Source organism: Mustela nigripes, chromosome 13, assembly GCF_022355385.1.
Source record: "Mustela nigripes isolate SB6536 chromosome 13, MUSNIG.SB6536, whole genome shotgun sequence".
In the NCBI taxonomy this organism is placed as follows: domain Eukaryota; kingdom Metazoa; phylum Chordata; class Mammalia; order Carnivora; family Mustelidae; genus Mustela; species Mustela nigripes.
In genome coordinates, this window is record NC_081569.1 from 46,079,002 (window position 1) to 46,091,929 (window position 12,928).

Below are 12,928 nucleotides of genomic sequence, written 5' to 3' on the forward strand. Positions count from 1 at the left end.
ACATTATCCCATCCAAAGGCCCTGGTTCAGCTCTGTTACCAACTTTCTGGGTGACCGTGGGCGCCTTTCTCCTCTCCAGGCCCATTTTCCCATCTCTAAAATGAGGGGCTGTCCCAGAGGGGCTCCAGGCTCCATTCAGGCCCTCACGACCACACCGTCTTGAGAGCATGATTTGATAGAGGGAATCAGGGAAGGCATGAGGGACCCAGGAATTCTGAGGGGACAGGACAGGGGGGCACTCTGTGGTTAGACCTAGACCGGGACCTTGGCAGCTGGGGCCTGCGGAAAGCTGTCTGCTGCCACCCACAAGATGGGCTCCCCCAGCCCTTCACCTCCTCAGCCCGAGGAGCTCTAGGAACACTGGCTCTTCTTCCTTTTGCAAATGAGGCAAAGGCCAACACTCCCCACACTCGTCCTGCTGGGAGCTCTGAGGAAAGGGGTCTTGTCTCTAGCTGGGACCCTGCTCCAGCCTTGGCCCTGGGTTGAAATGGCCTTCACAGACACCCCCACCCCACCCCCGGACCCTGGGGATACGGGGTTGATGCGGGAGAGCCTTCGGTTAGCTTTGCGCTGGTTTGTATCACTCAGTACCAACCTCACCCCTGCTCTCCTTTCTCTGTCTTCTCTTTCTGAGTAACTTCTGGGACCATAGCCTGACAGAAAAGCCTACCTGGCATTATAATTAGACATAATTTGCTGTTTAATTTAAGCAGTGGATTTCACCAGTAATACAGCATGGATTTTATAACACCTGCGACCGACAACTATTAAAACAAAATGTCTTTCTGAGAAAGTTCTAGCACGTTGCCCACTCCCCACCCCAACCAGCATTGTCTCCAGCAACCACTGAAATAGTAGTAAATACAACCCGACTGCATTACAAATTACTTAGGACAAAAGTTGGATGTGCTTTTGGGTGAACATTGCAGAATTAGATGAGATTTTTAAAAAATGAAAACTCTCTCTTCTCCATCTCACAGGAACAGTTTGGTGTATCATGCCTGATGTTTCTGTGGACATATGAACTATGTACACATTTATGTAGTTTTTTGTACAAATAAAATAATAATCTACATATGATTCTGTAACGTATATACCCTTCAATCAGAACATGCGAGTCTCCCCTGTTGTTTGTGTGACCACAGTAACGGACATTTGGGTGGTTTCCAGTTTTCCATTATTGCAAAAAGTGCTGATGTGACACTTTGTACCTAATCTTTGTGCACTTGTATGAATTTATCTGCAAGGCAGTTTTCTAGAAGAGGGATTACTAAGTCCAAGAATATATAAATTTAAAATATTCATAGAGGGTTGCCTGACTGGCTCAGTCAGTGGAATGTGCGACCCTTGATCTTGGGGTTATGAGTTCTAGCCCCAAGACTACTGAAAAAGAAAATCTTTGAAAAAAATAAATAAAATATTTATGGGTCTCACCAAACTGTCAAAATCAAACTTTTGTCAATCTGTATGTTCACAGTGTGCAATTTCTTTTTTTTTTTTTAAACTAACATATAATGTATTATTAGCCCCAGGGGTACAGGTCTGTGAATCATCAGGCTTACACCACAGTGTGCAATTTCTTAATTCACCACCAAGTGAGTTGATGACTAGGCTATCTTGCCAATCTGTATCTATCTGATAGGAGAGCCTTGTATCCCAGTGTTTTAATTTGCATTTCTTCAACTGGAAGTTGAGCACTGTTGTTTATATTTTGGGCCTTTATACTTCTGCTGATATCCATTGCCCCACTTTTAAGTTGTCCGATTCTTACTGATTATAAAAGAGCTTTACATATTAATTAATCAAATTAATTTTTGTTCTGTCCTAATTGCTGGCAAATATTTTTTCTTTTTGTGTATGTTTTATTGATTTATGTTTTATTTCCAAAATCTACATAGTAACAGTTTCCAGAATTTTCTTTGTGGAGTCCTGGTTTCTTGTTGAGTCACATTTTTAATACTATATATCCCCAGTAACTGGGATGGTCTTCAGTCTGCACATTGAGATTTAGGGGAGGAAGTGTCTTGCCATTTGCAGGGAAGAGTAAGAGGTACAGAGAGGATCTGCAGATCTCCAGGGTAGCCAAAAGACCACACGGGGTGATGGAGAAAAGTCCAGACTTTAGTACTCTCTCTGGCTGCCCTGTCCTCCCTTGGTGTGAGTTTTTCCAAATGCACAATGAGGGGGATGAAAAATTTAGCTCCCAGGTCACTTCCTGTTTTAACATTTGATGAGTCTGTTCACACACGGTATGCCCCCGGATGGGCTTTTGGGAATTATTTCTGGACCTCCATAAAGGGGGAGGAAGAGGGGCGCCTGGGTGGCTCAGTCGGTTAAGCATCTGCTTTCTGCTCAGGTCATGATCTTAGGGTCCTGGAATCAAGTCCTTTGTTGGGCTCCCTGCTCAGCGGGGAGTCTGCTTCTCCCTCCCCTTTTGCCCCTCCTCACTCTCCACTCATGTTGTCTCTCCCTGTCTCTCAAATAAATAAGTAAAATCTTTAAAAAAAAAAAAAAAGGTGGAGGTAGAACAGGGTGAAGGGTCCGGTCCTTTACAACTCTGATATGACTCTACAGCTGAGTCTCCCAACATTCCCCATGCCTCAGAGGCACCTGGGGAGCAGTCAGGAACACCAGCACCCGGGCCCCCCACCCAGGACAATTAACAGTCCCAGGGCTGCTCCTTGGAAATGCAGTTTTCAGATAAAGGGCTGGTATCCAAAATCTATAAAGAACTTATCAAACTCAATACCCAAAGAACAAATAATCCAATAAAAAAAAAAAAATCCATGTCTTCATGGGCAGAAGACATGAACAGACATTCCTGCAAAGAAGACATCCAGATAGCCAACAGACACATGAAAAACTGCTCCACATCACTCGGCATCAGGGAAATACAAATCAAAACCACAATGAGATATTACCTTACAGCAGTCAGAATGGCTAAAATTAACAAGTCAGGAAATGACAAGTGTTGGTGAAGATGCAGAGAAAGGGGAACCCCCCTACACTGTTGGTGGGAATGCAAGCTGGTGCAGCTACTCTGGAAAACAGTGTAGAGATTCCTCAGAAAGTTGAAAATACCCAGCAATCACACTACTGGGTATTTACCGCAAAGACACAAATGTAGTGATCTGAAGGGGCACTTGCACCCCAATGTTTATAGTAGCAATGTCCACAATAGCCAAACTATGGAAAGAGCCTAGATGTCCATCAACAGATGAATGGATAAAGAAGATGTGTGTACACACACACACCACACACACACACACACACATATATATTTATATATATATACACACACACACACACACACACACACAATGGAATACTATGCAGCCATCAAAAGAAACAAACTCTTACCATTTGCAATGACATGGATAGAACTAGAGGGTATTAGCTAAGTGAAATAAGTCAGTCAGAGAAAGGCAATGATGAAACCAGAGAGGGAGACAAACCATAAGAAGCTCTTAATCTCAGGAAACAAACTAAGGGTTGCTGTGGGGTTGGGGGGTAGGAATAGGGTGGCTGGGTGGTGGACACTGAGGAGGGTATGTGCTATGGTGAGTGCTGTGAATTGTGTAAGACTAATGATTCGCAGACCTGTACTCCTGAAACAGATAATATATTTTATGTTAAAAGAAAAGAAAAGAAATGCAATCTTGGAGTGATTCCCCCAAGTCGGGCTCCCACCGTGCTTCTGGGCTGCTTGGGCAAACACACTTATCTTCAAACACAGGGCTTTGGAGTTACACTGTTGTGTTTGCTTTCTGATCATTCATCAAGCTGTATACTTATGATCTTGCCAAGGAGAAAGGGACAGCTTATTCTAAACCCCAAAAAGGCTGGGGAGCCCTGATGTAAATGTACTTTGCAGTCCTGGGCATGCACATACAGACAGTATTTGGGCACCAAGGGCATGATGATGCTGATGTGTACTTTTTCTCTCTGTCTAACATGGAAGGAAGAAAGGACTGAAGGGGTCCAGCTTGGCTACCAAGGAGTTCCCTGGGCCCATGGACATTTAAAGTGGATCTTGGGTGAGCCTCAAGTCTCCTCATCTGTACAGAGGGGCCAATGATGCCTCCTTCTCCAAGCTATCTAGTTTTGGGTCAAATAACCTTCAAGCAGAGCAGCTGACCTGGCACATAGTAGGTGCTCAAGTCGAGCCAATCCAGCCCTCGGTGGGGGCCTCCTATGAAAACAGGTTGTAGCCAGATCTTGGTGCTGGGGCCACGCATTGTGCTTAGTGAGGCTGGCAGACCTGCTTTGCCCCCCACTGGGGCTCAGTTCATCTCCGCGCACCTCATTTTGCTGGTCCGTTCAGTGCACAGAGTCAAACCACTTTGGCAGGGTTGTCATAAGGATTAAATGAGGCCACGTGTGTGAAGTGTGGCGGCCAGAGCCAGGCCCAGAGCCAGCAGCTCTGTGTACCCTGGGGGGACTCCTGGCTTCAGAGAACAGAGTCCCTTTTGACTCTCCTGGCCACCGCGGTCATTACACACGATCCCTGAGCGCTGGAGAGCAAATATCTTCGCTCCACCTTTTCCTGGGCCGCAGCCCCTCTGGCCTGCCGGGTTTGGGTTGGCGGGCAGGGCGAGTGGCTCGGCTTTGATGTGAGTTGTGTTGAAGCTGGGAGATGGAGGTATGGGGCCCCCCCGCTGGCCTTGGTGGCTCAGGACCAGCTTCTACTCTTCAGCCCCAGAGCCTGGCAGGGCCCTGCTGCCTTGGGCCGGTGGAGGGAGGTGGCTTGGCACCAGTAGCTCCTCACACCATCCCTAAGACATGGGCATGGCTGTTAATCCCGTTTTGTCGATAGGGAAACTAGGCTAGTTGTTCCCCGGCTCTGAGGATCATTAAGGTAGGTAGAAAGGCAGAAGTGCCTCCTGATTCGCCCTGAGTCCGAAAGTCCAACGCATTCTCTGGAAGGTGCTTCTTTACCTTCACACTCTGGTGTGAAGAAGGTGCTTCTTCACACCAGAACCTGCAAGGGCTAACACACACCCACACAGGTTTCCCAGGCACCTGATCTGTGCCTGGCCCTGCGCCCCCGCCGAGAAAGCAGGGAGGATGAATCAGACACAGTCTCTACACAGCCATGGGTTCAAATCCCAGCTCTGGCTCGGGCCAGCTGCAGGGACAGCTCTGGACCTCAGTTTTCTTATCTGTCAAATGGGGCGTTAAAGGGAAAGTTAAATCAAGTACTATGTTGGAAGTGATTACTGGTTTATGCGAGGGAGGCATTACTAACATGCCCGAGCCCAACTTCCAAGTCTCTGTGACCAAAGCAGGAAAAGCCCAAGGAGAGAGCGTGTGAGGGGCTCTGGCAGCTCCCACAGGAGCAGGCATGGCATGGGAGACGGGGACATGCTTCCAGGCAGAAGACTTGTCTTTCTGCTGGTCTTGCCATTCCTGCCCATTTTTCAGAGGAGGAGAAAGTAGCCCAGAGCAGGGTTTTGCCCCCAAATTGGAGAAGAGGAGCCTGTCTCAGCTCTGGGCAGGAGTTCCCAGTGTACTCTGAGGTCCTGGGAAACTGCTTTAACCTCTCGGTGCCTCAGTTTCTCCCTCTGTCTGTCACACAGAGGGAGCTGCCGGAAGTGCCTTGCCTCTGAAGCACGAGCACCTCTCACGGAATGACCCAAGCGTCCATCAAAGTGGTCCCACTGGAACCAGGCTTAGGTTGGATCAGACTAAATGTGGAAGGGGCCAAGTTGGGGAGCCCCTCCCAGAGGGGTCCCAGAAACCTTCAAGGGAGGAGGTGGCCTTGGAGAGGACTGTGGCTTTGTCTCTGCTTGGACTCTGCTGTGGGCAAGGGGCTCCTGAGTCCTTAGAAGGTGAGGAGGGAGGCGAGAATGCCGGGGCACCCGCAGGCATTCCAATCCCAGGGTGGGACCTGATGTGAGGAGAGACGCCTGCCCTGCCGGGGATGGCGGTGGGGGCACGCCTGGGGTCACGAGGGGAGGAGGAAGAGGAGGAGGCAGGGGACCGTTGCCAGCCAGGAAATGTCTGCTGGCTGGCATCAGGCGTTCTTGAGCTAGCGTGCTTCCTGAAAGCAGTGCACACAAGCCCAGTGACCTCACCCCTCAGACATGCGGGGACAGCCCCCCATTCCAAATAGCCCGTCCCCTGGCCCCCTGGGACCGCAAACGGGTGGTAGTGTGGACCTTTCAGCGCTGAAACAACATCTTTTCACTCAACAGTGTTGACTGAGCACCCACTTCACGCGGGCACCATGCCAGGCAGCAGCTCTCAAAGAACGGCTCTTAGTGGCCGATGGACCTACCTTCTCCCAGCCAGTCCCTTGCCCCTGGAGCTGGGCAGGTCTCCTAGTGTGCTCTTTTGGTGGGGACAGTGAGGTCATCCCGGATGAGGAGGAGTCCCTAGAGTGGATAAGCCCTTGAGAGGTGGGATGGGGGGTGGCCTGCGAACTTGGGTTTGGCCCCACTCAGTCTCAGTTGCTGCACTGGGGAGTCTGTATCCCCCAATAGTCAATAGGGTGTCGTCACCCTTGCTTACAGAAACACAGTTGAGGCCTCTTGCCTCAGCCAGGGGCAGGCAATGTGGACTCCATTTTATACCCACTCAACCTTCTTAGCAGTCCTACCAACGAGACCCCGTGAACCCCATTTGATAGATGAGAAAACTGAGCCTCAGAGAGACTAAGTGGCTTAGCCCAAACCAGTAGACCAGTAGGTTGCTTCAAACTGAGGCGGGGGGCTCAGCTAACACCGGTTTCAGTACCTGAGGTCTTCATGGTCAGGAAAGACCCAGGTCTGAGTCTGCGTCCACACTCGCACGAACAGTAGGACCTGGAGCGAAGTGGCTCCCCTGAGACCATCTCCATCCTGCCTGGGCATTCTGTCTCCTGGGAGCCCTGCTCCTTCTTGGAGCCTCTTAGACTGTGCTCAGAGGGTTTCACCTCCCAGAACTCTTCTGGCCACCTAGGACCTGGAGAAGGCCTGAGCCTGTTTCTCTGCCTCTAGGTCTAACCAGGTCATCAGCAAGATTTGACAGAGTGTAGACCATTTGGCTAGGCATACTGGGCAGGGCCAGGTGAGGAGGAGGGAGAAGGGAGGAAGGTACAGCTGAAGAGCAGGACATGGCAGCCCGTCACCCTTCCTGTCTCCTTCAGGTACTGGAGGTTGTTGGGGATGAGGAAGGACCATCTTATGTGACCTAAAGAGACTGGTGCAGGCCGCCATGATGACCAGCTTTGTTCCCACTTTGCTTTGTGAAGATACCACGTGTCTTAACTCATCTTATCCCAAAGACAGCTGTGTGAATTGCTGATAGCATCCCTAGTCTGCCCATGAGCAGATGAGGAAAATGACTCTTGGACCAACTTACCCAAGGGCCCTGAGTGAATGAGTGTGTGGGGGTCTCTGACTCCCCTGGGGAGGCTTCCAGAATCAGGCAGTGGAGGCCGCAGTTTCTCCTCAGAGAAAAAGAGAAGGCCTTGTTTTTTACAGTGGTGTGGAGCTCTTGGAAAATCTTCGAGGCAGGTACAATAGAAGTCACCAGAATAAAACAGGAAGAAAGTCCTGCATCGTGTCCACCCTAAAACTCCTGGGCCGACAGGCTGCCTTCCCCATGGAATGACACCAACCTCAGACTGTCTGGATAGCTCTGGGGACCTGAGCAGGCTTCTGGCTGCCCTCATGACCACCTCATAGCTTCCAGTTTGCCATCTGCTCAGTGGGGATATTGATAACTGGACTGACAGGAAGATCGCATTGGGCACAGCCCCAAACACTGGGCACAGCAAAGCCCTTCAGCTGGCTCCATTCTCTCCTCCCTCTGAAGAAATGCAGCTTCCCCCCTGTCTGCTTGGAGATGGTATCAGAGAAAGGGGAGGCAGTTTAAGTCTGTGTCAAGATTTTGGGGCATTGGCTGCCCATAGCTGGGCTCAAAACCCGACTCTCTCTTGTACCAACCTTGATCAAGTCTGTCACTTCTGTGACCCGCAGTTCTCTCATTATAAAATAATGCCCCCCGCCAGAATGAGCTCCTCTCGCACAGCCGCAGGGGTTACCCACAGAGGGGAGAGTCAGAGTCACCACAGAGGGGGTAACATTCAACCCAGAGGAATGCCTCAAAGTTGGTGGCATCCAAGAGCAATGGGAAAGATGCATCGTGGTGAAGCTTGGGAGAGGGTTTCTAGCAGCTTCTAAAATCAAGTCACCTGCATTATTAGTTACTCAGAAAACCTGGCTCAGATCTTCCTCAAGGGAAACCAAGTTGCTCCACGGAGGAACATAGCTCTCAGGTGTCAGAATACCCAGGCAGGATGGAGACAGAGGCTTGAAAGGAGAGTAGGCCGGACTCTGGGCTCCTTCTGGTTTCCCTACCCTAGTTTAATCCAGGCCAGTGCAACAGAAACTCTCTGAGCTTTTATAATGTGCTGGTTCTATGCTAGGTACTTTGTAGGATCAGGTGAATCATGGATCAGACATTAATTCTGCCCTTAAGAAGGTTACAGTTGAGTGAAAAGAAGTAATGATAATATGAATAAGATCTCTTCACGCCCCCCTGCATCATGGCTACCTAGCACATAGTAGGTGCTCAGTATATGTTGACTGAATGTGAGTTAAGAGCCGCAAAAGGCAGTAGACCTAGGGTGGGTCTTTTATGTAGGGCTTTGACGGCTGCTTAAGAGTCCTCTGCTCTTCCATTTGTCCACTGATTCTTTGTCAAGACTGATGAAGACCACAGTAGGGCAAAACCCCAGCTTCTCCTCACTCCTGCCACCAGCCCTCCTCTGAACTCTGAGGAGTCTCCGGATGTCAGGAGGAAGTGGCCAGGCTGCGGAAGGCAGGCTCATTTCCAGTGCGGGGCCGGGCCGCCAGCCCCGGGTCCTGTTTACACAGCAAGGCGGACAGGCCGGCAGGACTTGGCGGCAAATGCGCTTCTGCCTCTGAGAACAGAAGAGGCTGGCAGAGCCGGGCCAGGCCAGGCGCGGGGAGGCTTGTGCCAAGGGGAAAGTCGAATGTAAAGAGTGTTTCCTCCTGGCCAGGCGGCCCCAGACTTTTGTCTCCAGTCTGTGGGCAGTTCCTCCAGTGATTCATAATCAGCGGGAACTTAAAAATAAACCCCACCTCGGCCTCATACCACAGCCTGGCCGGGACCAGGGAGACTGTGGCGAGGCCCTGAGAATGCCCTGGGGGGCACCTGGGTGTTGCCAGCTGCTGGGCAGGGGCATCTCTGGCTGGGAAGAGCTTCGCTGGGCTGCTGCCAGCAGTCACGTTTTCTACCAGAGGACTTGGAAATTAGGCCACTGGTCTGGAGCAGGGAACTCTGCAAGGCTTGCGTTTTCATCCTCCCCTTCCGCCCCCCAGAGTGTGGTAGAAGAAGCTAGGTAGAATTTTGCAACAGCCGGGCTAGAAGACCTATTTTGGATATAATCTCGAATTTATGGAAAAGTTGCAAAAAATCAGACAGAAAACCCCTGCATAACCTGTAACCAGATTCATCAGTTGTTTATGTCTGTTCCATTATCCTTTTCCATTCTTTTTCTCATATTTTTTATTCCAAACCATCTAAAAAGAGGCTTCCAGCATCACCCCTCTGTGGCCCCTGGGCCTCCAGTGTGCCGTTTCCTGAAGCAGCCAGTGCTTGCATTCCTGATTGACCACTGACTCCTTGTATTCCAGGGCGAGCCGTTCGAATCCCGCATCCCCCTCTGTGACGTGGGACCTCGAGGGCCCCTCACTGCGGAGAGGACGAGAAGTAACTGGAAACATCTGCTGCAATAATAATAATAAGCACGGCTCATTATCATGTGCAAAGCAACTTTCACACATTATGTCATTCAGTCTGCACCCCATCTCTCCTTTCCCAACGAAGAAACGGCCTCAGAGACCGTGTGTGATTTGTCACATGCCACGCTAGGCTTTTCTGCCCAGAGTAGGCACTGAATTACGGGCCTGTCCTGTCCCTGGTAGATATATTCGCTGTTCATTGCAATCAAAGCCTGGGATTTGCTAGGGCCTCAGTCTCCCCGTTGTGCTGTTCGCACAGGGATCTCTGGGGTAGGATGTGAGATGCTTCTGCAGCAACCCAGCACTCCAGGAATCTGGAGACCAGGTAGGAAGGAGCCCTTCCTGTGACAGGGCTGGAGTAGAAGCTGCTCCAGTGGCCAGATCGGCTTCCTCTGAGTTCTTCTGGCCACCTCATGATCTGGGCTCAACTCTTGCAGATTGTCTCTGGAAACTCCAGGAACTCCTGACCAGAAGACCCTGAGCCTCCGGGGTCTCTGGAGGTCCTGCAATGATGAGGACTGGCCACCAGATGGCGCTACACAGGCCACTGTGCTGTCAAGGAAGAGACTTGTCCTCTGTCCAGTGTCTGTCTTGAGAGTGGCCTCTCTCCTCTGAGTATATTCATTCTTTCACTGCAGCCAAGGAAACGGAGAGCACAAGGAGAAGAGATCCACCGAGGCCACTTGGCTCCCCCTTTGTGCTTCCCAGGGATTGTTATCTTGGTTGAGCAAGGCCACAGGACTGTGGCAGTTGCTGGGTTTCTCCAGACCTCCATTTCCAGGTGTGCAGAAAAGGGCGAGTCACTTCTGCCTGGCTTTCTTCAGGGGGTCTGTCTGGATGTCAGGTCAAACACAGGCTCTCGGTTGCCTCGACTGAGAGACCGCTATTAATGGTAGAGGCTGTTATATGTTGTCACGGATACGAACGGCTGCCCACATCCAAGGGCTATGAGGCTATTAGCCTACACACCAGAGTCCAGGCTACTGCTGTCAAGCTCTGGGCCTGCCTTCAGCTCCCGGAGTGACCTCACTTATAAACTCTAGTTTATAAATGACAGGACACCCAGGGCTCATCTTACCTGTATGTTCCATTCCTCAAATTGAGGAAAGTCCAGAGAGGGCCAGTGACTTGCCCAAGGTCTCACAGTCCCACCTGACCACACCACAGCACACATCCCCTAACCCTGGGGATGGCTATCACGAACTCTTCTCTCTGCTCGGAGACCCAGCAAAGAAACCCTTGTGGGGAAGGGCTGATACAGCTGGGGCAGAAATGGGCATGTTAGAGGGCCACCAGGCCCTGGAGGCCAGGCTGCAAGTGGGCTCAGTTTAGAGCCCAAGGAACCTCCCCTGCTCTCTCCTCTCCAGCCCTCCCTCACCCCAAGGTCTTCCATGGAAAAACCCCTCAGGGCTCACCTGCCCAGACCCTGGGGGGCGGGGGGGATATTTTAAAGTTTAAACACTCTCCACGAACATGCTACATTTCTATTCATAAAGTGTATCTATGATTTTATTTATGAAATAAGGCTTTTGTTCTCTGTTAATTAGTGGGCTCATGTAAAAATCCTCTCCCCTAGCTCAGGATGTGGGGCACAGGGGAAAAACCAATAAAAATATAAAAATATGGAATTCCAGATGCACTGGGCAGGACCAGGCTTCCTGCCTGGGGGTAGGGAGGGGTGCACATTACCCCATATTAGTAACTGTCCAGAATCCCAGGCTGATAAGGTGCATATATTGGGAAGCACATGCTAGTAACTTGAATTCATTCATACTTAGCTGTAACAGGCCAAGGGAGTAGCTTTTCCTTGAGCAAGACTGGATGGGGAAGAAGAGAGAAAGCAGGACCCTGAGAGCCTGGGAGTGGGATGGGGAGGAACAGGGCAGAGGGTTGGGGGTGTGCACAGAGACTGGAAATAGAGAGCCCCAGAGATTGCCCATATTGCTCACCTGCCAGAAGGAAATGGGAGATTTGCTTTCGGGAGAGGCCTGGCTGAGTTGCAGAGGGCACAGACAACTCAGTTTCCCTGAGTCATTTGGTAATGGGGTGGGGGAGGGGGAGGAGAAAGAAGCCTTCTTGTGACCTAGAATTTCCCCAACAGGAGGGGTTGACCAATAGGCCCAGCCTTATCCATCTCCCTGCAGAGCCTCCCAACTGGCCTGGGAAGCAGGAACTGGCAAGTCATCTCCATTTCTCTCCTGGTAGGCTGAGGCCCAGAGAAAGAGAGGGGTTTGCCCAATAGTGGTCAACTGAGTGCCAGAATGCCTAGAAGGCAACCAGAGTGTCCTACTCTATTGCATTTTACTCACGCTCTGCCTGAATCTGAAGTTATGCCAAATCGGTTTCTGGCTCTGTGCCCCTGGACAAGTTAATGAACCTCTCTAAGCTCAGTTTTCCTCATCTGCAAAATGGGAGTGATATCTCCTATCTCTTGGGGTTGCTGACGAGATGTGATGCTGTATGAGAGAGGCTGGCACCCAGTAGGCCTGCGATAAATGGGAGCCCTATTACAGAGGAGTTGAATTTCACTTGGGGTACAGTTTTTAAAGCAGCTTAATGCAAAAAAAAAAAATCCTTTATAAAGATACTATTAAGTTAAATCCTTATTGGGGGGTTCAGGGGGGAAGAAAGAGGAAGGGTTTAGGGCTGCCCAGGAGCCAATACCGTGAGCAAGGCATTGTGGCAGGCAGACTGTATACCGTGGAAGGTGTGCTGTGCAGGCCTGGCCAGAATAGGAGGGTGGGTGCCGGACCCGCAGGGCCTTGAATGCCAGGTGAAGTCAGGACCCGCTTGCTGCTGTCTGGAGATGTGATTCTGGCAATGGGGTGTTTCAGGGAGGTTCCCTGTGTGTGTGTGTGTGTGTGTGTGTGTGTGTGTGAATTTCCATCCACTCCCAAAGTTGTTTCTCTGTCGGAGAGCCACCCGTTTATGGCTCCTGGCTGCCCCAGAGCGGCCTCTCTCAGCCCTCCTCCTCCCTGGCTGTCTGGCAGCCAGCTGAATTTTATGTGGGGAATTTGAGGAATTTGAAAAGGCAGAATGCAAATTCCACTGGTGGAGATTGCCTCGTCAGCCTCCGAGGGGGAAAAGCCCCCTGTTTGTGGGGCAGTGAAAGACAAGTGTGGAGTCCAGGGGTCCGGACCCTGTCCGTGGCGCCCGGACAGGTTCCTTAAGCC

General features: G+C 50.8%; 1 long non-coding RNA gene across 1 annotated transcript in view; it reads left to right on the top strand.

Moving 5' to 3' along the window:
- LOC132029206 (uncharacterized) overlaps positions 1 to 11,298 on the top strand; it is a 42,600-nt gene extending 31,302 nt beyond the window's left edge. The window contains exon 3 of the long non-coding RNA XR_009407737.1: positions 9,648 to 11,298. This is a non-coding gene — a long non-coding RNA (uncharacterized LOC132029206). The remainder of the gene's footprint in view (positions 1 to 9,647) is intronic.
- The last annotated feature ends 1,630 nt before the right edge of the window (positions 11,299 to 12,928 follow it).